This window comes from Pantherophis guttatus, chromosome 3 (assembly GCF_059756535.1).
Source record: "Pantherophis guttatus breed Tessera chromosome 3, ASM5975653v1, whole genome shotgun sequence".
NCBI classification, from domain to species: domain Eukaryota; kingdom Metazoa; phylum Chordata; class Lepidosauria; order Squamata; family Colubridae; genus Pantherophis; species Pantherophis guttatus.
Genome location: NC_142065.1, coordinates 157,292,089 through 157,314,274, shown reverse-complemented (window position 1 = coordinate 157,314,274; position 22,186 = coordinate 157,292,089). Strand labels below are relative to the sequence as shown.

At 36.6% G+C, this 22,186-nt stretch overlaps 1 long non-coding RNA gene across 2 annotated transcripts in view; it reads left to right on the top strand.

Annotated features, from left to right (window-relative positions):
• The window catches only part of LOC117672364 (uncharacterized), a 44,780-nt gene that overhangs the window by 12,526 nt on the left and 10,068 nt on the right, over nucleotides 1-22,186 (top strand). Inside the window, exons 1-2 of one of the 2 annotated variants that reach the window (XR_004593199.3) lie at nucleotides 3,231-3,414; nucleotides 19,573-19,653. This is a non-coding gene — a long non-coding RNA (uncharacterized LOC117672364). Of the gene's footprint in view, nucleotides 1-3,230; nucleotides 3,415-19,572; nucleotides 19,654-22,186 lie in introns of those variants that run through there. The other variant, XR_009620105.1, reaches the window with a different exon arrangement.

The window sequence follows — 22,186 nt, the reverse complement described above, 5'->3', positions numbered from 1 at the left end:
AAAAGAGATTACAACATACACACTTCAGATCATCCCCTCTTCTTTTGCAGTTTCTATGGTACTATGATAAGCACCCTTCAGATCTTTTCCAAGCTGTATTTCTCAAGATAGCTCTTATTTAATTGATTGATCCAGTGTTTTTAGGTAAATGCCTACTTTCCTAAACCCATAAATGGAAGCATTTAATTTTGATATATTAAAATAGCACTTTGTTAGCTGTTAGTTAGGGTTGAAGAGGCAACCTGCAACACACTGAATATGCACTTCACTTCATGAAATTACTTATTATTTATCTTGATGAAGCATTTTAGGTGACTCCAAAGCTAGGGAATTTCAGAACAAAACAATACAACAACAACAACAACAACAACAACAACAACAACAACAACAACAACAACAAAAACAACAGCAACAACAAACCATGACTCCTATGCTTTTGAAATCACACTAGTATTATATTTGTAGACTACCTGAGAAATCCCAGGACTATGTCTAGAGTGGATACAATTTGGATCTAGACTACAAATTGGATCTAGATTAAAATTTCTGCAGATAGCAATGACAACTTGTATAACTTGCTAAGGAAGTTATATGGATACATTTATGGGGTCCCCAGGAGCCAAGTTCAATTCAAGTGTATCTTTGCTCAGATAACTAGCAAAGCCTAGGCAACCTTAGCTTTTCTCAAAAACTTTAAGCAAGGTCACTCCAATTTATTACTTAGACAGGAGGGCCCATGATGGAAGTCTATACCTGAAGATTAAAAAAAAAAATTCCCAAATCCCATGTGGATTGTCCCAAGAAAACTGTATGGAAATATCCGTGTACTCAAAGGAAATTATACTTTTAATGTTTTACATAGATTTCTTTTCTAAATGCATAGCCACTATTTATGCCTATGGATTTCTCAAAAATGCTGATGTATGGCAGCCTATAAACCAACTTGGGTGTGTCCATGTGATCACACCTGTGACATCATTATTCCAGATATATTAAGAGAGGAAAGAACTTGGCACCTTCTTAGATGAAGAACTAAAAATACCTGGTTATCAAATTATAAACCAGGCACACAAATTACAAGGAAACAATCTTTATCTAAACATAAATAACATGTAGATGGTCTCACTCTTTTTGGATGAACTCCTTTGAATTATTTGTTGATGGAATCAAGGTATATTAATAACCCTACCAAATCTTGTATCTCTTATATCCTATGACTTTAGGATATAGACTCCATCATATAATTTTAATAGATTATATCTTTAGACTCCATCATATAATCCTAATAGACTCTATCATATAATCTTAATAGTTAAGGTTGAGTTCTGAATCTACTAGAAATGAAATAGATTCCAGTGTTTTGTATCCTGTTGTACCTAGCATCTAACCACAACATGTGGCTTTCAGATATTGAGGAACTCCAAATACCAAGAGCAACCAGCAGCATTATTATATTATGTAGTTCAGAAACATTTGGAAGGACATAGGTTCTCCAACCCAATATTTTTGTTCCAATCTGACAGTCTATGTCTCTCATGGTCTTTTCCTGACTTTCCTTTTTCTAGCTTCCTACTAGGATCTTGTGCCTACCAATGTAAGCATAAAGTGGATTCACTTAACAATAAGACATTGCTCACCACCATGGTTTATGGAATATATCATAATTTGAAGGGTCAATCAACAAGCTAATATATTTATATTATGGATTACAAATTGCCGCAATTGAGTTTATAAATCATGCTAAGCAAGATCCAAACAAAATACATCATTCCACACACACCAATGCTTCTACCACCTATTTTTCTTATTGGTCTGTAAGCTCACAGGGACTTCTATTTTACATAGCTGAAAAATAGGTAGCTATTTTTCCCCTTCCTCCATCACTACCTGCTTTAAATTTGACTAATATAATTATACCCTAGTGCAGCTGACTAATGAATCACATAGTTTTAATCCTTCATTGCCCTCAACATGATTACCTTCAAGGGACTCATAAAGCAGGGATTCTAAAAAACTGAAATGGTCCCTTACGTGAATCTTGATGATCTTATCACTGTCTGCAAGATTAAATGCATGCCATTCCAATGATTGCCCAACATGCGTGAGGTTACGCTATGAAGCTACATTCTGCCTGCACAGGAAGAAATTTAATTCTCAATCTTATAAGATTAAGGCATTAATTCCCTGCTTGTGACATATTATCAAATATTAATTCCCCATTTAGGTAAATAATGTAGTCAGGGCATTCTAGAATCATTTGTTTACCTAGTGAATCTACACTTGAGGTGAAATAGGGATCAACCCAATGGACAATACAGCTGATTAAACAGCAAATTGGAAGTGAAACAATTACCCATTTCTGAAGTCATTTGTTTTGAATCCATCAAGATAAGAAAGAGCCTTGATACTACAGTGGTTTAGTGCACCCTGTTATTAACACAGCTGCCTGCAATTTCTGCTGGTTCGAATCTCTCCAAGGCTCAAGGTTGACTCAGCCTTCCATCCTTTCTAAGGTAGGTGAAATGAGGACCCAGTTTGTGGGGGCAATAAGCTGACTTTGTATAAAATATACAAAAAGAATGAAGGCTATTGCTTAACGCATTGTAAGACGCCCTGAGTCTTCGGAGAAGGGCGGCATATAAATCAAATTAAAAAAAAAAAAGCTTTGCTGTTATTCCAGAGACACTCAATTTAAAGGGGTTTTCCTTACTTATAGGTTTCATAAAAACAACTAGTTTTGACCCTTAGCAACTCAGAAATAGGGAATGTAATTATAAGCTTATGGCCATTCACCACCATTACAGCAAACTATTACCTATTATACTCCTGAGCCTAGGTACAGTTCTCAGCTGTATTACTATATCAGTTCCTTCCTAAGGTTAGACAATCCAGATGTTTGAGACTGTAATAGCCATGCTTGGGAACATTACAGAAGTTGTCAGAATAAGAGGAACTGTCAAAAAGCAAAATATATATACATATAATGGAGAGATTGGTTTAAAAACCTATACAATGAGAATGCACCTAGGGAAAATAGGGAGTATAAAACCATTCAATCCATATAGGTGTCCAGTAAAAGCCACAATGACATCACACACATTGTGATGCTAAAATGTAATTATATTAGTTGCATTATTTGTGTGATGCTGTTATGACACATGTGATGTTTGTTGCCCCCCTCATGAGTGGAATCAGCATCTGAGGCACAACTCACAATGGCTAGTTACCAACAAAGAGTGGCTCATTTCCTTTCATACATTTTCTTATTTTCCCCTCCGTCATCCTGATTTATTTAGCAAATATTGGACAGCCTGGATTTTATTGTGTCTGAAGTTATTTGGTTAACAGACAGCTTCAGACCAGAGTATTTGCCTTACAAAAATAACACACACCTGTATTTATATTCAGACTAAGGTAAGATCATGATGATGACTGTTATTGACTAGTTAAGAAGGAAATGTGTTTCAAATTTGTTTATCCTTTCATCACCCCACAACCAACTTTTTAAGAGTCCAGCAATATGTATTCAGTTCCATGCAAACCAGCTTAATGTATTCATATAAAAACTATTAATAAGTGTTTGGGCAGCTGGTTTGGATTCAGTTGATTTCTTTTCCTTTAACACCTGCTGGATAATGAACAAATTCCCATAAGGAGTTTTCATTGGAAAAGCTTGGGAGAGTTGCTGTAAACAGACAGATGGCAAGTGATAGCTCTGTGCATAGGTGTCTGCTGCTTTCATTGGTTTCATGGTGAATAGTAATGGTGGGAGGGTTGATGCAATCTTGAAAGGAAGAAAGGCAAGGAAGAAAGATCAAAACCAGATAAAGCAGCATACTTGCAGCAAAATATTTGAAAGCTGGAATGAAATATCTGAACCAGGTATGCCCTTTGGGGCACATTGTGAGACGGCAAGTGAAAACTAGTTTAGAATATAGAAGCATAATCAACAAAACATGTTGCACTGATTTGTCGTTGATTGACTATCAGTTCTTGGGTGCTGATTTTGATCTATACATTCTTTTATACTTTAGCACAAAATAATTTACAAGGCCCTCTTACAGATGAATATCAGCTAACTTATTTGCTCATGGTGGGGGGGAAGCACTTGTGACTCCCCACTTTGCTAAAATGAGGTGCTGCTGCTCAGTGGGGCCAGCAATGCTACATTTTTATTTATTTTTTTTTGCTGAGAATTGGATTGGCTGCCTTATGAACTGTAAGTTTCTGTAAGTTTTCAAAGACATTTTTTTCCATGCATCTTAATGAGGGTGAAACCATACTATTGGCTTATTATTGTTGCTTAATATTGACATTGTGGCTGCTTCATTGTATTTTTATTCTGATTTTATGGTATTGTTGATTGCTACATAGTTATTGCTAAGTGCCAAGAATCTTTGGATGGTTGTAAGGACAAAGCTAATACAAATGAACAAACAATTAAGATGCTGCAAACACTGAAAACAGATGAATTTCACGAGTTGATGGCAGCACATGTTTACAGGAGTGTTTAATTTTTAAAACTGTATGTAATTTTAAGCATAATTTACCACAATTGTGACTCCAGGGTAGGATTGCAAAATTTAGAGATATTTTTTCTTCATACTAAGAGTATTGGTTAGGTCATGAGCCAAACACATTTCTCCTTATTCATAAAAATACCATCTCTTAAGGCTGTTGTCTTTTACCCTCTTGTGGAAATCAGCTCCACAATCACAGTTGTTCTTACTGTCACTTCCTACCTACTACATGCCAAGTAAACAAAATGCAATTATCTCTCTTCATGGCCACACTTTATAATCTTGGACCAAAGGCATGATGAAATGAGGCATTTTTCACTTGTTTCCTAGATTCAAGAAGAGTTGGGAGTTGAGGCTCTATATACCCCCAAGAATTGTATAGAAGGTTACTACCGAGAAGGGCTATCATCTTAATTCTATTTTTATTTTATTTATTTTATTTATTTCATCAAGCATGTATTTGATAACATGTGTAAGTGTAAAACGTGATTATGAATACATGAAATGGATAGGAATAAAAGGAAACATTAGGACAGGGGTGATAGGCACTTTAGTCCGCTTATGCATGCCCCTTACAGACCTCTTAGGAATGGGGTGAGGTCGACAGTGGACAATCTAAGGTTAAAGTTTTGGGGGTTCGGGGAAGAAACCACAGAGTCCGGTAGTGCATTCCAGGCATTGACCACTTTGTTGCTGAAGTCGTATTTTCTGCAATCGAGTTTGGAGCAGTTTACCTTACGTTTGTATTTATTGTATGCTCGTGTCTTGTTGTGGTTGAAGTTGAAGTAGTCATTGGCAGGTAGAACATTATAGCAGATAATTTTATGTACTATGCTTAGGTCAGATGGAAGGTGGCATAGTTCTAAGTTGTCTAAGCCCAAAATTTCAAGTCTGGGGGCATAAGGTATTCTGTTGTGAGAAGAGGAGTGGAGGACTCTTCTTGTGAAATATCTCTGGACTCGTTCAATTGTATTAATGTCTGATATGCAATGTGGATTCCAGACAGATGAGCTGTATTCAAGAATTGGTTCTAGCAAATGTTTTCTATGCTCTAGTTAGCAGTATAGTATTACCAGAGAAGAAGCTACGTAAGATTAGGTTAACAACTCTTAATGCCTTTTGGCAATGTTGTTACAGTAGGCTCTGGCACTTAGATCATTAGATATGAGTACTCCAAAGTCCTTGACAGAGTGAGTGTTGTCTACAAGGTCATGTGGACCTAGCTTGTATTTTGTGTTATATTTTTTATTTTTTATTTTTTATTTTTTGCCAATCTGTAAGAACAGAGCATTTGTTGGTTGTGATTTGGAGTTGCCAATTTTTTGACCATTCAGATATATGAATGGTCTTTTTGAAGAGTAGCAGCATTATCGGTGGTGTTAAATAGTTTTACATCATCAGTGAAGAGAACACAGTTGCTTGTAATATTGTCGCAAAGGTCATTTATGTAAAGTATAAAGAGTGTTGGTCCTAAAGCGCTGCCTTGGGGGACACCGCTATTAACAGGTGCAGGATTTGATAGGGCGCTCCCAATCTTGTCTATACCACAGCTGCACTGTAAGGACGGGAGATTCATAGGATGTCCTATTTAGATGAATGGATTAGATAGGCAAATTCTGTTCTGACAAGATGGGAACTTCTGGGGTGACTGGGTGATGCAGCATTAGATCTTTAAACATTCTCGACTGAGCCCAGAAATCTAGAGGCAACCAATACAGCTTTAAAAAGTTCAATGGAACATATTTGTTTTCAGTGATTTTAAATACATAGAAATAAACACTTTATTGGTTTATTTTTATTACAACATTTATACCCTACCATGCTGAAAAACATTCAGTGTTATTTCTGTTGAATCCTTAATTTGAGACCTAACTTGATATAGGAGAAATAATATTACTGCAAGATAACCAAAAGGGAGGGAAAAGTTCATTTTGGGAACTCTTTTTTCTTAATGGGAAGCACACTATATGTTCCCATATATTAAACCTACAGTCTTTCACAAACTGATGCCTTCAATTTCCAGCCATCACTTAAGCACCAAACAAATATCCTACATATTACCCTCCAGGCCAAATAATGACTGTGTCCTTCTTTTGTAAAAAGAAAGCTTTTCTTTCCTTTTACAGGGGAAAAAAATGAAACCGAAAAGAAAAATCAAGCAGAACATCTGAAGAGACATGAGTCTTCTCCAAAGACATATGAAAAAATATGAGCCAGTTTGGAACAGAGGCTATACAGCTTTACACATTTCTAAAATCTATTGCAACAGTCAGATGTATGTGTGATTTATAGCATATCACAGATCTCAAACTATCTGGCAGTTTAAACAATCCTCTCCTGTCACTCAGTGTATAAGTTGTCGCTCCAGTTTCAGTCACTGTGCATTTATTCATAGGCACAATAAAATTGCTTTAGTGGACTGCAGTTGACTTGCCCTTTCGCCCCCCTCCAAATATCACCCACTGTGAGTGGCAGGGGTTGAGCTTTCAGGTCTCATCTGACATATATAAATATATATATATTATATTTCATAACTAATTATTTGACAGATTAATCAAATACATGGCTCCTTGGAATCCTAAATGTATGGGCATTGTGAGATTATACAACATACTCAATAGCTATAAATGGAATGGTTTAGGGATTCACTGTCCTTAAGGCAAAAGGGCAACATTCATCATGATGACCTAAATAAAGGTCCATTGAAGTATCCAAAGGTATCCAAAGAAGCTTCTTCAGCTCTTCTTCTTGGATGAGAAGTGAAACATCTTCAAAGAAAAACAAAGTCCAGTTGCCTCTTGAACAAGTACCTTTGGGACAACCATGACCTGGATGACTGAGAATCTCCATAGATGTCCATCAAGGTAATTTTCATGGTAGTCTATAGTTTCTACCCATTTTTAATATTTTACCAAGTTGGTTCAGATTTACAAGAGCAAAATGAAAAACAATTTTTTTCACAATCCACTGAAGTATATAGTTTGCTTGCTTATACTTTAGAAAGGAAGCTCCATGCAAGCATTCTTTTTAAAAGAAATATATACAGAACCTTAAAAGAAGACTCCTCTGAGTTACACGGACATGTCCATGTAGTTTTTTTGGCTAAGGACCCAATCAATTTGCATTGCTTTCTTTGGGCTGAGATTTCCCAGTCTACTCCATAAGGCTAGGATTCCTTGAAATATTTCCACCCAAGTAGCAATCAAGCTTGATCCTACTTCACTTTGACCTCAAATAAAGTTAGCCTTATACTGTCACCTTCTGAGGCATAGAGATTATTGGGTTTAGGATTTAAATATTTATTCCAGTCACAGGTAGGTATCAAAGGAACCCACAGCCAAATCTTGTGCCAAAATAGCATTGGTAGTTTTCAGATTCCAAAGTGAGATTCATAATTTAGGGCACTTTCACATTTGCCATCCTCCCCTCCTGGGCTCCAGCTGGCTTGTTTATAAATCAGCATAAGAAAACTTTCTTCAGACTGACAAACTGGCAACAGCTTATAAGGTATTTGGTTCAGATGGCAAGGTAGTCCACCCATTGGACAATTCCCTTGCTGCTGTCCCCTCCCTTTCAGTTCTAAGAAAGCTATGGCCAATCACCTTCCACTCTACGGAAAGGTCCTCCTGGGAGTACATAGTTTTTTAAGTGTCTGTTGGTCACAGTCTGTTTCTGTCTCTCTCTTGCCTTGTAAATGGAAGATTGTTCATTCAAAACCTAGCTAAAACTTTTCTTAAACCAAAAAAATTCTTTCACTGAGCTTTCTATTTGTCCTGCTCTTTTTACAGTTGCCTAAAATAAAAGAATATAATCCCCACCTTCCAAACAGGCACACACTGTACATTTTTGGGATTATCTGATAGCTGGTGATGAAACTACTCTTGATTGTTACTGTGGGAATAATATTTTAGAGTAGCTTGTGTTTCTAAGTTTTCAAATATAGCAGAGTAACAGAGTTGGAAGGGACCTTGGAGGTCTTCTAGACCAACCCTCTGCCGAAACAGGAAACCCTATAACATTTCAGACAAATTGTTGTCCAATCTCTTCTTAAAAACTTTCAGCGTTCAACTCAGAACTTCTGAAGGCAAGTCTTTCCACTGATTAATTTTCTAACTGTCAGGAAATCTCTCCTTAGTTCTATGTTGTTTCTCTGTTTGATTAGTTTCCATCCATTGCTTCTTGTCCTGCCTTCATAGGTTGACCTGCTCCTCCCTCCTGTTTGTGACAGCCCTTTTGATATTGGAGCACTGATATCATGTCACCCCTAGTCCTTTTTTTCATTAAATTAGACATACCCAATTCCTGCACCCTTCTTCTTGTATTTTAACTTCCAGTCCCCTAATCATCTTTGTCACTCTTCTCCACATTCTTTCACATATGAGACACTACAGAAATCTAGTCTGAATAAGAGCATAGTTCTGATTTTATCAACAATCTAAGCCATAATGTGACCTGTGTCACACTTTCAGATTAGTACATTGGGTAAATCAGCCATTATGATTTACAAAGCATTGTCTATAATTTAGCATCTTTTACAAATAAACACCCAATGATGAACCAATAAAATGAATGGTGACTTATGATTTACAAAGCATGGTCTATAATTTAGCATCTTTTACAAATAAACACCCAATGATGAATCAATAAAATGAATGGTGACTTAGCACGATAAATGAATCAGGTAATAAAATTGTTACATTTTATGGTGTTTTGAATATCTCTTTTTAAAACAAACATATCTATGATGATACATTACATAATTCATGTATGGTTTTGTGAGAAGTTAAACTCTTCAGCATTTCATAATATATTTTATATTTTAATCATATTTTTTTAAAAAAAATATAATTACTTTTGCTTTTCAAAATTTTATTTCTATATTCAATTCAAAATGTTGCAGTTTAGAACAATACAGTAAAAAGTCCTGTTAAGCATAAAGAGAAGCAAACAAAGCAGCAATGATACATTCAAGGACAATGACATTGGCTTTCTAAATTAGAAGCAATTTAAGATTTATTGTAAGAAGAGCAGTTCAGTCATGGTTTCTGTGGTAACCAAATATCAATGCTATTTGCATTCAAATTTCTTTTAGTTCTAGCGTCAGGATACATTAATACCCCTTATCAAAATGTCTGTCATGACTTAAAAAAATAAAAATAACATGATGCTAAGAGTAATGAAATTAGGGAAAAGTGCTGGCTTCAAATAAAGTTACCTATCCTTCTACCCAATCATGATTGTTATGGTATTCCCCCAACTATATTATGATTATTATGGTGTCGGTAAAAACTGAAAAAATCATCTTCTGTTCACTCTCCATATTAAGATGATGGAAAGGGGATTGTTTGCATTCTTGCAAATCATTGGAAGATAATCTAAGACAACTGTGGCATGAGGACTGGTATAGAAAAAAAAATTGGGTATATTTCACAACTGAGTTGTTGTCCCTTAAATAGGATTCCATAAGAGCAATAAATCCAGGATCCAAAACATCTTTATCACCAATATCAGGGACTTTGAAAAGAAGGTCCTTGAACAAGCATCCTCAGTTCACAGTAAAATGCAACCTTAAATTATACCTACTTTGATTTGATAATTGTGACCTCAATGATTAATAAAACTTGTTATTATTTAATAAAATAAACACACAATGAAATATGGGAAGGAAATTATCTACTGTGGCTCGGGATTGTCCATCAGCAGGATACTCTGTAAATTTGAACAAAATAGAGTCCAATTTAGGATGGTGGGGCAAATATTAAAAATGGCTACAGCATGAGGCTGAAGAGTAAAACATTCCAGGAAAAAAATTCTCAATGCTCAGGATGTGACCAAATGTTCTATTCTAATCCATCTTCCCCACTCATTTGTGGGGTTATAGGCAGCTTGCATAGTCATAATCACATGACTATGAAATGTTTTTGTTGCCCATGTTGATTCTAAAGCATCGATACCACAGAAACAATTTGCACTTTGAATTTTTCCATAATTTCATGGCATTGAAAACTAACAGTATTTTTTGAACCCTAAAGGCTCACAGATGATTGGTATTTCCATCATTCAACATATTGCACTTGAAAATTGCACCCTTCCTTAACCAGGAGGAGGAGGAGGAGGAGGGGGAGGAGGAGGAGGGGGAGGGAGGGAGGGAGGACTGGAGGAAAGGGCAGAGGATTGAAAGCCAGCAGGTGGCAAGCACCGGGGAAACCAGGAGATTCAGGCAGTTCAAATGAATATAAAGATTTATTGCAAGTTTAAGTACTCTATAAGAATCTGACCAACTAGCGGTCAAGGTAAATGAGCAGGAGATAAGAGAAGCATCCAAGGTGGGCTGGACTTAGACCTCTTGCAGGTGCACAGGGACTCATGACTTATGATGCATTTGACCCCTCCATCAAGCTCAGCCTGGTCATCTCCTACAGCACGTTTTATTAAAAAAATCTAACTTTTATTTAAAACAACAAAACAAACACATCACAAAAATGATGTAAAGAAAAACAGTTTCTTCCTTCATTGACATGTTGAGTTCTTACAGTTTGAAAAGTATGTTGCATTGTTTCCAAGTAATCAAGGTTAACTCCTTTTATATTGAAAAAAGATACAAGAATTATTTTTCTCTGGCATCAAGAGCCGCGGTGGCACAGTGGTTAGATTGCAGTACTGCAGGCTACTTCTGCTGATTACCGGCTGCCAGCAGTTTGGCAGTTCAGGTCACACCGGCTCAAGTTAGACTCAGTCTTCCATCCTTCCGAGGTGGGTAAAATGAGGACCCAGATTGTTGGGAGCAATAGGCTGACTCTGTAAACTGTTTAGAGAGGGCTGCAAAGCACTGTAAACGGTATATAAGTCTAAGTGCTATTGCTATCAAGCCTTTTATTGTAGCTGTTTCAAATATATATTCCAGGTACAATTCAGTTAGTTTAAAGGTTGAAGGGAGGGGAAAAATTAAGTCTCTAGTTAACTGTGGCAGCAGTAATAGATTTGAGGCAACACACATGAAAGCTATTTTTAGCTTTAACTATTTGATGTGAACACAGCATAACCTTCATTGACTTTAATTTTCAAATGAGATTCTCATTATAGTAAGACTTGAAGGAGTCAAATCGTTAAAATAAATGAATATTTCATTAATGTGTGACATGATATTTGCTAAACATTCACTGAATAAGAATCAGTAGCAATAAAGGTTCATGCTGGCCATGCATTAATATAGTTCATTGGTTTATTTTGAATCAACAAGAAAGAGCAAATTGATTCCAACAGAAAGGAGATCCAGGATTTCATTCCTTCTACACTTAAAATGCCTTTAGAAGAAACAGTTGTATTTGAACCTAGGAAGGAATTGAAAGCTTCTGCATGAAGGCTTCTCTTAATTACCTATTGCCAGTTGGGCCAGGAACCATAAGAGCTGTAGTGGCACAGTAGTTAGAATGCAGGACTGCAGGCTAATTCTCAGCAGTTCAAGTCTTACCTGCTCAAGGTTAACTCAGCCTTCCATCCTTCCGAGATTGGTAAAATGAGGACCCAGATTGTCGGGGTGGCAATATACTGACTCTGTAAACTTCTTAAAGATCACCATGAAGGGGTATACAAGTCTTAAGTGCTATTTTGCTATTGCTATTTTTGAAGGGCTGCAAGAAAAAAATGTTGTCCTCTATTCATTTCCTAAGTACTATTAATGCAATCTTCCGCTACATTTTCCTGCATCTTTGTTCAAGTAATATTTTCCTTCTTCTCCTACGAAGAGTACCAAATTGAAAGTTTCATATAAATTTCCAGAAACCTAAAAAAAAGTAAAGCTTCTTTCATATCAGGCTCAGCTTCTGGTGAGACATACGGAAGCGGTGTGTCATTGCTCTCATTGGGGATATTTTGGCAACTTTTTATTATGACCTACAGTCCCTGATATTGCTTAACTGGCTTAGCCTCTGAACCCAGCCAAGGATGGCTGGACGCTGCTATTTGCTGAGATTGTATATGTTGCAATATTTCCAGGATCAGACTCAATAAAGATAATAGAAATTAAAGCTTTAAATATATTTCTTTTTAATTATGATAGGCATTCTATATTCACTGAATATTCAAGGTAGAAGCAACGAGAATGGTGAGGGTGGCTCCTTATATATACAAGGGGTGGAGCTAGGAATGGGAGTGGTAAGTTATGAATACATTAAAGTCCAAAGAATAAGTTAACCTCTGATGTTCCATATATACATTATTTACACATTGGAGAATAAGGCATTTACATCTGACAAATCCCCCTCTAAATGCCGGTTCGTTACACAACACCAATTACATTCTGATTCAGGACAATATAATACATATAATTTAGAAGTTAAATATTTGTGTTGTTTAGAAGGTAAGGGTTTTGTTAATATGTCAGCTAATTGTTCAGAAGTATCGCAATGTATTGCTTTAATGAATCCGTCTTGAGACAGTTGTCTCACATGCTTAAACTTTATATCAATATGCCTGGACCTTTGTCCAATTGCATCGGATCTGGATATTTCAATGGCCGCTTTATTGTCTTCATGCATAATAAATGGTAAGGTGGGTTTCTTCCAAACATCAGTGATCAGATCATTGAACCATACAAGGTTATTTGCAGCTTTGGACAAACAAACATATTCCGCTTCTGTAGTAGAAGTGGCTACTAGTTCTTGTTTACCAGTATACCAGTAAACTGGACAATCATTCAATAGAAAAACATAACCAGAAGTACTCTTTCTGCATGATGTATCACCAGCCCAATCTGCATCAGCATAACAAGTAATTTTTGGTTCTCTGTCATTATTGGGTTCCAACATTAAACAAAAATCTAATGTACCCTTCAGATATCTTAGAATTCTTTTGACAGCTTCCCAATGATACAAGGTTGGTTTACTAACATATCTTGACAATAGATTGAGAGGTAATGCAATATCTGGCCTAGTCCAATTAGATATATAAAGGAGTGAACCTATAACTGATCTGTAAAATGTGTTGTCTTTAAACTCAGGGGAAGATTCATCAGTGTTTCTAAGAAAATCAGTTTGCATAGGGGTGTCACAGGTTTTAGCATTATTTAAGTTACATTTGTTTAGGAGTTCGATGATTTTATCTTTCTGTGTAAGTTTGAATCCCCTTTTAGTTTTGTTAATTTGCACACCAAGGTATTTATTCACTTTACCCAGAGATTTCAGTGAGAAGTGTTCATTTAACTTATTTACAAAGATTTCCCTGCTCTCTTTATGCTTTCCAATGTATAAAATATCGTCCACGTAAATTAATACAAATTCAATATGATCATTACTCTTTTTTACAAAGAAACAGTTATCAGCAGTGGTGGCGTTGAAATCCATGGTCTTAAGTACTTTTACCAAGCAATCGTACCATCTTTTGCCGGATTGCTTTAATCCGTACAGACTCTTATTTAATAACCAAATTTCGTTCTTATTAGTGTATTGACTGTGTGGTGCTCTTACATATATTTCCTTATCTAATTTTGCATGTAAGTATGCGGTCTGTATGTCATATTGGAATACGTCCAGATTGAGTGCAGATGCTACTACAAGGGCTGTTTTGACACTCTCTGTTCTCACTGTGGGTGAATATGTATCAGTATAGTCTTCTGGATATTTTTGTGCATAGCCTTGTGCAACTAGTCTAGCCTTGTATAAGGTATTGCCTCCTTCTAAGTTCTTAATTTTATAAATCCACCTGGTACCTATAATTGTTTTATCCTTAGGTGCGATCGCAGGTGTGAATACATTTAATCCTTGTAAACTTTCCATCTCTTTTTCCATAGCTAGTTCCCATTTTTCTCTTTCTTCATGTGGAAGTTTCAATACTTCTTCATATGTATTAGGTGTTATTTGTTCTCCATTCATATGCATTATGTAATCTTTGTATTTATTTGGTATTTGGTTTCTATTGTTTCTAATAGTTCTTTCAGGCTTGCTATGGTTATCATGCAAATATCTAGCTTCCTTTTTTGTTAATGTGTCTGTCTTTATTTTATGCTGACTATTAGTCCAAGTTTTGGTTTTGTTCTTACTTTTGTTAATATTTTGATTTTCTGTTGTTCCTTCCTCGCAAGATATCTTATCTTTACATTTATTAGGAAATATTTCATTAAGGTGCAATTTTGACCAATTGGCCTGTTCATGGAACACAGCTGTTCTGGATACTATAAATTTGTTATTACTATCAATAAATCTGTACCCTTTGGTTCCAGTTTCGTATCCCATGAATCTTAATCTCCTGGATACGTTTTCTCCCTTTCTCCTCAATTGTTTAGGTATGTGTACGTCTGCAGTGACTCCAAATATGTGCATGTGTGATAATTTGGGTTTTCTATTGTACATCACCTCATATGGTGTCTTATTCACAATACTGGACCAGGTTCTATTTTGAGTGTAATTCGAATAATGTAATGCCTCTGACCAAAATTGTTTGCCTAAACCAGCATCCTCTAATGTGCACCTAATCATGGTTTGTAGTGTGGAATTTTTCCTCTCTGCAACTCCATTTTGAAATGCAGAAAAAGGATTGGACGTGAAATGTAACATTCCTCTATCCTTTAACCATTGGGAGAATTCTTTAGACATGAACTCACATCCCCTATCTGTCATAATTTGCTTTATTCTGATATTATGTTGTGTTTCTATACGTTTGTAGAATTCCTTAAATTTCTGAAATGTTTCATCCTTGTGCTTTAATGTGTAAACAAAACCATATCGGCTGTAGTCATCCACTATTGTTAGGAAGTAACGTTTTCTATAGGTAATTGAGGGACTTAATGGACCAACTAAGTCCATATGTACCAAATCAAAAATATTGTTAGTTGATCTGTTAGATTTTTTTGGTCTGGGACTGGTTTTTAGTTTGGTGGACTTACATACTGAGCATTCCAAATAATTTTCACAATTTTTTATTTTGACACCTTCTGCGTGTTCAGTCATTTTTTGTACTACAGGAAAGCTTGCATGTCCTAACTTCCTGTGTAAGATGTGAGCACACTCATCATGAATTGGTTTACCTATTTTTGGTTTCTTTTCCTTGTATGTGTTTTTGTGATCATGAGTTATTCTACACTCATCATTGTCACTGTTACTGACATTTTCATCATCTGCTTCAATACAATCTTCCATATTTGAATCAATGTTATGTAAACATCTTTCTTTAGTTATCAGATAGGGTAGACCTCCTTTTATCATTACAGTACCTACATTTGTTTTGTTCTTTTCTATAGTTGCTTTCCCCTTTGAGAAAACTATATTGATATCAGATTCTCTGCTTAATTTTATGGCACTTAGTATGTTGTGAGGTATTTCTGGGATTAATAATACCCCCTCTATTTTCCCTAGACCAGGCAAGGTCACATTTCCTTCGCCTAGTACTTGAACCTTTTCTTGATTAGCTACCTTTATCACAAACTTATCTTCTATAAATGAAGATAATATACTTTTGTTGTTGGTGGTGTGATTTGTTGCACCAGAATCAATAAGCCAATTGTTATTCTCATCCTGCTGTGTTCTGGTGCTGTCTTGTTTATTTAGCCCATTCAGTGACCCAGATTTCCTCTCTTTTGAATTTTCTCTACCCCCTCTACCTTCTTTGTAATTTGGTGGGCTTCTATATTTGTGTCTATCTGTGGAAGATTGTCTGTAATTATATTTGCTCCTATATTCTGGTCTATGTCTCTCTCTTGAGACTTTGGGGCAGTCTCTTCTACTATGTTCCCTGGATCCACAATTGTAGCATCTAAAGGCCTCATTATGTTTATCTTGAAAGACTACTTTCCTAAAAGGTTTGTGGTCTGTTTGGTTACTGGATCGATTTTTTCTTGAATTGTCTTCTGCTATCAATTTGTTAGATAGACTTTCTATGGATAAATATCCCAAATTAATGGTATCTAAGTGTGACATAAAGCTATCCCATGATGGATCAAGTGAATTGATAATAACACTTTTCATTGTTTGATCTGAAATCACTTCCCCCCTCAATTGTAGCTCAGCTCTTATTTTGTTTAGATTTATCAAATGCTCACTTATAGAAACCCCTGGTTTTACTCTAGAGGAAAAGAAATCCTTAGACATTCTTGTGGTTGTAGCTACGCTATCGCTGTGAAATAGATTAAACATGCATTGAATTATTTCTGATACAGTTAGGTTTGGTTTGATGCTATGATACATTGCAGGAGACACGCTAGATATTATTATGAAAAATGCTCTATGATGTAAACAATCTATTTTTAAAGTCCAAGGTCTTCTTGGAGGGCTAGTTATAAAGAATAGTAAATTTTCTTTCATGAAAATAACCTGAAGCTGTTGATACCACTCTTGTAAATTAATGCCATCAATTCTAAGTTTTGGGAAGTCACTGGGTAAGTTACCTACATTATTCTGTCCATTACTTACAACCTGGGGCAGTCCGTGATCTCTCAAGTGCAGGAAATTACAGAACGGCATTGGGATGCTTGCAATGAGTCTGCGCGGTTCTCTGGCCAGTTCAAGTCCTTCTGGGTCGTCTACGTAGTTTCGCACATGCGCGTTGTTCATTTCTTCTTTGGTGGCGTCGTGGAAGGTTCTCTCCCTTTCAGCTCTCTCGATCCGCTCCTCCTCAGATGAGTCGGTCTCTGGCTCGGTTTTTGGGGTTCTGGTGGTGGTGACGGTTCTTTTCTTCTTTTTGTGTGCGTTGGTATTCGATTTTGTCTGTGGTGTAGGGCGAAATCGGCATGGCTCTCTGGGCTCGGGCGTCGTCGCTTTCGAAGTCAGGATGGGAGCGTGCAGGTCTTGAGTCGCCGGTTTGATTTCTTGCTTCTTCGTAGATGTCTTGGTAATTTTCAGTCTTGGCCCAAAAGCAGCAAAAAGCGTTTTCATTGCTGATTTTACTTGAGATTTTGTTAAATCGTCTTCACTTTCTGATTTTGGATCATCTGAAGAGTTTGAGACTTCTTTCTCACTTTCTTCGTCTGATAGTGTTTTTCGCGCCAGAAATTTTGAACTGAGCGTTTTGATTGGCTCTGCTCCATTCTCTTTTGAAGTTCGTTGAAACCAAGATGGCTGCCATTCAAAACTTCGCGCGGGATCACATCCCCTCTCTCCAACAACCATTTTCTCAGTAGTCATCTCACTTACGACTTTTTGATCTTTGGGTTTTTCTTTAATGACGTTTTTCTCTCTCGCTGCTCCGCTGTTCTTCAGCATCTCCTGGAGGTCCGCGATGAGACTTTCATCATTCTTTTGGCTTTTTAGTATCTTTAATATCTCTGACCTGAGTTCGTTATTTTCTATTTCGATTTCTTTCTGGTCATTATTTTCACTCATTAGTTCTTCTTCTTCAGTGGTGTATTCTTCGGATTCTCTCGAAATCGCATTGGTGGATTCGTTGATCATCTCTTGATCAGTTTCTATTTCTTTGCTGTAGGCCCTGGTGTTGGGCCTATCTTTCTTGGACATTTTTAATTACTTATTGAGTCAATTAACCATCCTCTGCTACCAGCTTGTTGCAATATTTCCAGGATCAGACTCAATAAAGATAATAGAAATTAAAGCTTTAAATATATTTCTTTTTAATTATGATAGGCATTCTATATTCACTGAATATTCAAGGTAGAAGCAACGAGAATGGTGAGGGTGGCTCCTTATATATACAAGGGGTGGAGCTAGGAATGGGAGTGGTAAGTTATGAATACATTAAAGTCCAAAGAATAAGTTAACCTCTGATGTTCCATATATACATTATTTACACATTGGAGAATAAGGCATTTACATCTGACAGTATATATCTTCTGTTGATAATATATGCATATCTAATTCCAACGGTACATTAATTTTACCAGAACAAAGTACTGTGGATAATAGTAATTAAAGTTACTTAATGACAATCAGTTAGGACAGATGTAATTCCTCGAAAAATAAAAATATAATCTAAAGCTCATGATTATCTAATTATATGAGGTTTTCTCTCTGTGGCCTATGAGTTTCTAACTGGAGTTATTCCTATTATCTGTAAAAGTAAATAACTTCCCTGAAATCTTGTTTAACTAAATTGTGGTCATTATTAGTAATAGTCAGAGTAGGTTGGGTTATTCACTCTCTCAGCTCAACCTATCTCACTGAGTTAATGCTGCATAGATAAAATTAGCATGTAAGCAACCTTGAACTTCTGCAGGAAAGACAGGATTTAAATGCGGTAAAAATATTGCTGCTGAGGTTGATGCTGAGGGATGGCAATGCATGAATAGTTAAGTTCCAATTTAAATTTAGCAACCAGAGGATGCCTGATTCAATTTTAATTCTTGATTCAAAGACAGAACAATTTGGTTGAAATCAATTTCAGTCTCCAGATTTATACATAGATGTATAGATGGTGATATAGATATAGATATAGACCAGTGGTGTCAAACTCAAGACCCAGGGGCCAGTTCTGGCCCGCGGGGTGCTTAGATCTGGTCTGCAGGGGTTGCCCTGGAAACAGTGAAGGACCAGCACCAGTGGTGCTTCTGCCAGCAAAAACAGAGCTTGGGAGGGCTGCCCATGGCTTTCCCAAGCTCTGTTTTCACTTGCAGAGGATTGCAGAAGGCTGTCACAGGCAAAAACAGAGCTTGGGAGCCAGTTTTCACTGGCAGAGTGCTTGGGCCACTACAGGCGCCCCCGACACGAGTGACATTGAGCTGGCTATGCCCACCCTGGTCATGCCCATCCTCAGCCCCCCTGAGGTCAAACACAGCCCTGATGCAGCCCTCAATGAAATCGAGGTTGATACCCCTCATATAGATGATATAGAGATGATGTAGAGAAAGAGATAGTGAATGATGAGAAGTAGAGGTAGAGGTAGAACTAGATAGAGAATAATGAGAGAGAGAGATGGATAGAGAATGATGAGAGAGAGATGGATAGAGATAGATAGAGATGATAGAGACAGAGGTAGACAGATGATAATATAGATTCAGATATAGGTATAGATACAGATAAGTATGGATGAGTATAGGTATAGTTTCAACTATCGGCTATAACAAGAAACTATCTAAATGATATTTTCTCCAATTCCCCCTTTTCTTTTCCAGAATGGGACATCAGCGATAACAAGTTCTGTAGACCTTACCCCAGCAAAGTCTCCATTAGAAACATTCAAAGATTTTACTGAGGTAAACCTTTCAAACATTCCCCCTACAACTCTTGTAAAGCAAAAACACAGAATAAGGAAAGGACACCAGAGTAGTTTTCAAACTGCACATCAAATAATCTACAGAGAAGTTTTACAGAATCAGTGCAGAAAACATGCTACTCCAATTTTAAAATAACTTTCAAAAATAAAATGTTAAGGGTAAACTTTTGCTAAAGTTCAAGCAGTCCTTCACTCTCTACCATCACTTTTTTGGTCTGACTGCCTTGTTTATATGTCTCTTTGGCAAGGCTCACTGAAACTTCCTTTCTGGTAATTATGAATTTCATAATTACTACATGCTGATACAATAATTTAAAATATGAAAAGTATTGTGAGATCAGTATTAGGTATAATTTATTGAGAACTTGCTTTGTGGGGAGGTTAAAGGCACCAGGTTAGAAACTAGGAGATTGTGAGTTCTGGTCCTGACTTAGACATAAATTCAGTTGAGCGACCCTGGGCCAGTAATTCACTCTCAGCCCTAGGAATGAGGCAATGGCAAATCAAATCCGAAAATCCAAGATGTCAAGAAAACTACAGGGACTAGTCCAGGAGATCACCCAGAATAAAGATTGACCTAACGGCAAAATGTATATTTTACGATGAGATAAAGAAATCCTGCAATAAATAGCAATAGTCTGATAGCAAGCTCATTATTTCAGACTCTTTATCCAACAAACAAAGAGTCACTCAGTACAAAATAAAACAGGGGCAAAGTATTAAATGCTAAATATCCAAGGCATTTGGTCATTATATTAATATGCTCTTGAACTGACTCCCTTTTTCCATTATAATCTTTGGATCTTAGGCTTGCCAAAGGCCCCAGTGTAAATGATTATTCTCTCCCTCCCTCCCTCCCTCTCTCCCTTCCCCACCCTGGAATTACTGCCTGAAGCTGCTGGGAGACAGCGAGGATAGATGCATAGTTTTAAAAGCACTTGGGGATTTATTTTTTTTAAAAAAGAAGACTGTTAGGGGTAGCTATATGAATGTGGTCACTGAAATGGACATATTAGAAATGGCTTATTAGCATTCAAAATGGCAAGTTTAAACAAGACACAATTACAAGGCAATTGCTGTATCGTTTCCAGTCATTACAACTTCATAGAAAAGATAGAAAGCATGGGAATGAAAAGAGAACAAACTGTATCGAATTGGTTCTTTCCTTCAGACATAACACAAATCTCATGAACTCTTTTATTGCCATGGCCTCTGAAGTGCTATTTGGGGAGTTTCCCAATGAGTTTCTTCCGTAATTAGTCATTAGAAATAATTACCAAATTATTTAGACAATGCATAGCCTGAACTTTCAAGATTATAAACAGATTATCTTTCAAAATGCATTGAACTGAACTGAAATCATACAACATGTTCAATCACAAAACATGTTCTATAATGAGCACGAGGATAGCTGAAGCCAATCTTTAATAACTCATTATAGTCTTTAAATCTGTGACCATAAAAGCAGCAAGAGGTTCTGTGGGAATGGTTTAGCCTTTTTGGAAACCAAAAATACTAGAAATATCTGTACAAGCATGTAGGATTCTTTCTTCCACACTAACCTCAACCAATCAACCAACCAACCAACCAACCAACCAACATTAATTTGTTCAGTAGTTCCAAGTTTCTTTCAGCAGTTCCAAGAAGGTTCCACACCCATTTACACTCGGATTCAGATGACCCTGAGAGTAGAGATAAACCCCCAAATGGCCTCAATGACTCTCAGAGAGCTAACAACCAATCTTTGGGGGGTGCTAACAATAGGATGACTGCAAGGAATATATATCCTTCCATTCCCCACAATTCAATCAGAACTGAAGAAACTTGTTGGATAAGAAGTCAAACATCTTCAAGGAAAGAACAAAGAAAGTCCAGTTGTCTTTTGAAAAGCACTTTTGGGACAATTTGTTCAGTAACTCCTTTTTATTCCAGATCTTGTTTATCTAAAATAAAATAAGATTATCATACAATCTGGAAATATTTTAATTGTTAGCATGCTTTCTCTAAGTGACATTTCCTAGTCCACCTTATCATAGTTGTGTTTTCAGTATTGTTTGAATCACAGAAAAGGTAGAAGATACATTTCACTAACATCCTTTGAAATTTGTATAAGGCGATTCATTGTTTATTTATTTTAAAAAGAGGTTACTTCATTGTAATGCATACATCTTGTTCAGACTGGGTAACTTTAAAAAAAATAACATTGTATACCTTCACTTCAGGGGTGGGTTCTACTTATCTTTACTACCGGTTTGCATCACTCCTGTACACTTGCTTTGCTGCGCAGATCACCTATGATGATGTCCGGGTCAGTGCGCAGAGCCTCCCGCCAGTTTTACTACCAGTTCTTGCGAACCGGTCTGAACTGGGGGCAGCCCACTACTGCTTCACTTCCTAAATCATGGAAAGCAAACCCTTAGTCATAGTAATATGATTTTCTACAAACATTCACCTAGCCTGACTTGGTGGCTCAGTGGCTAAGACACTGAGCTTGTTGATCAGAAGAGTCAGCA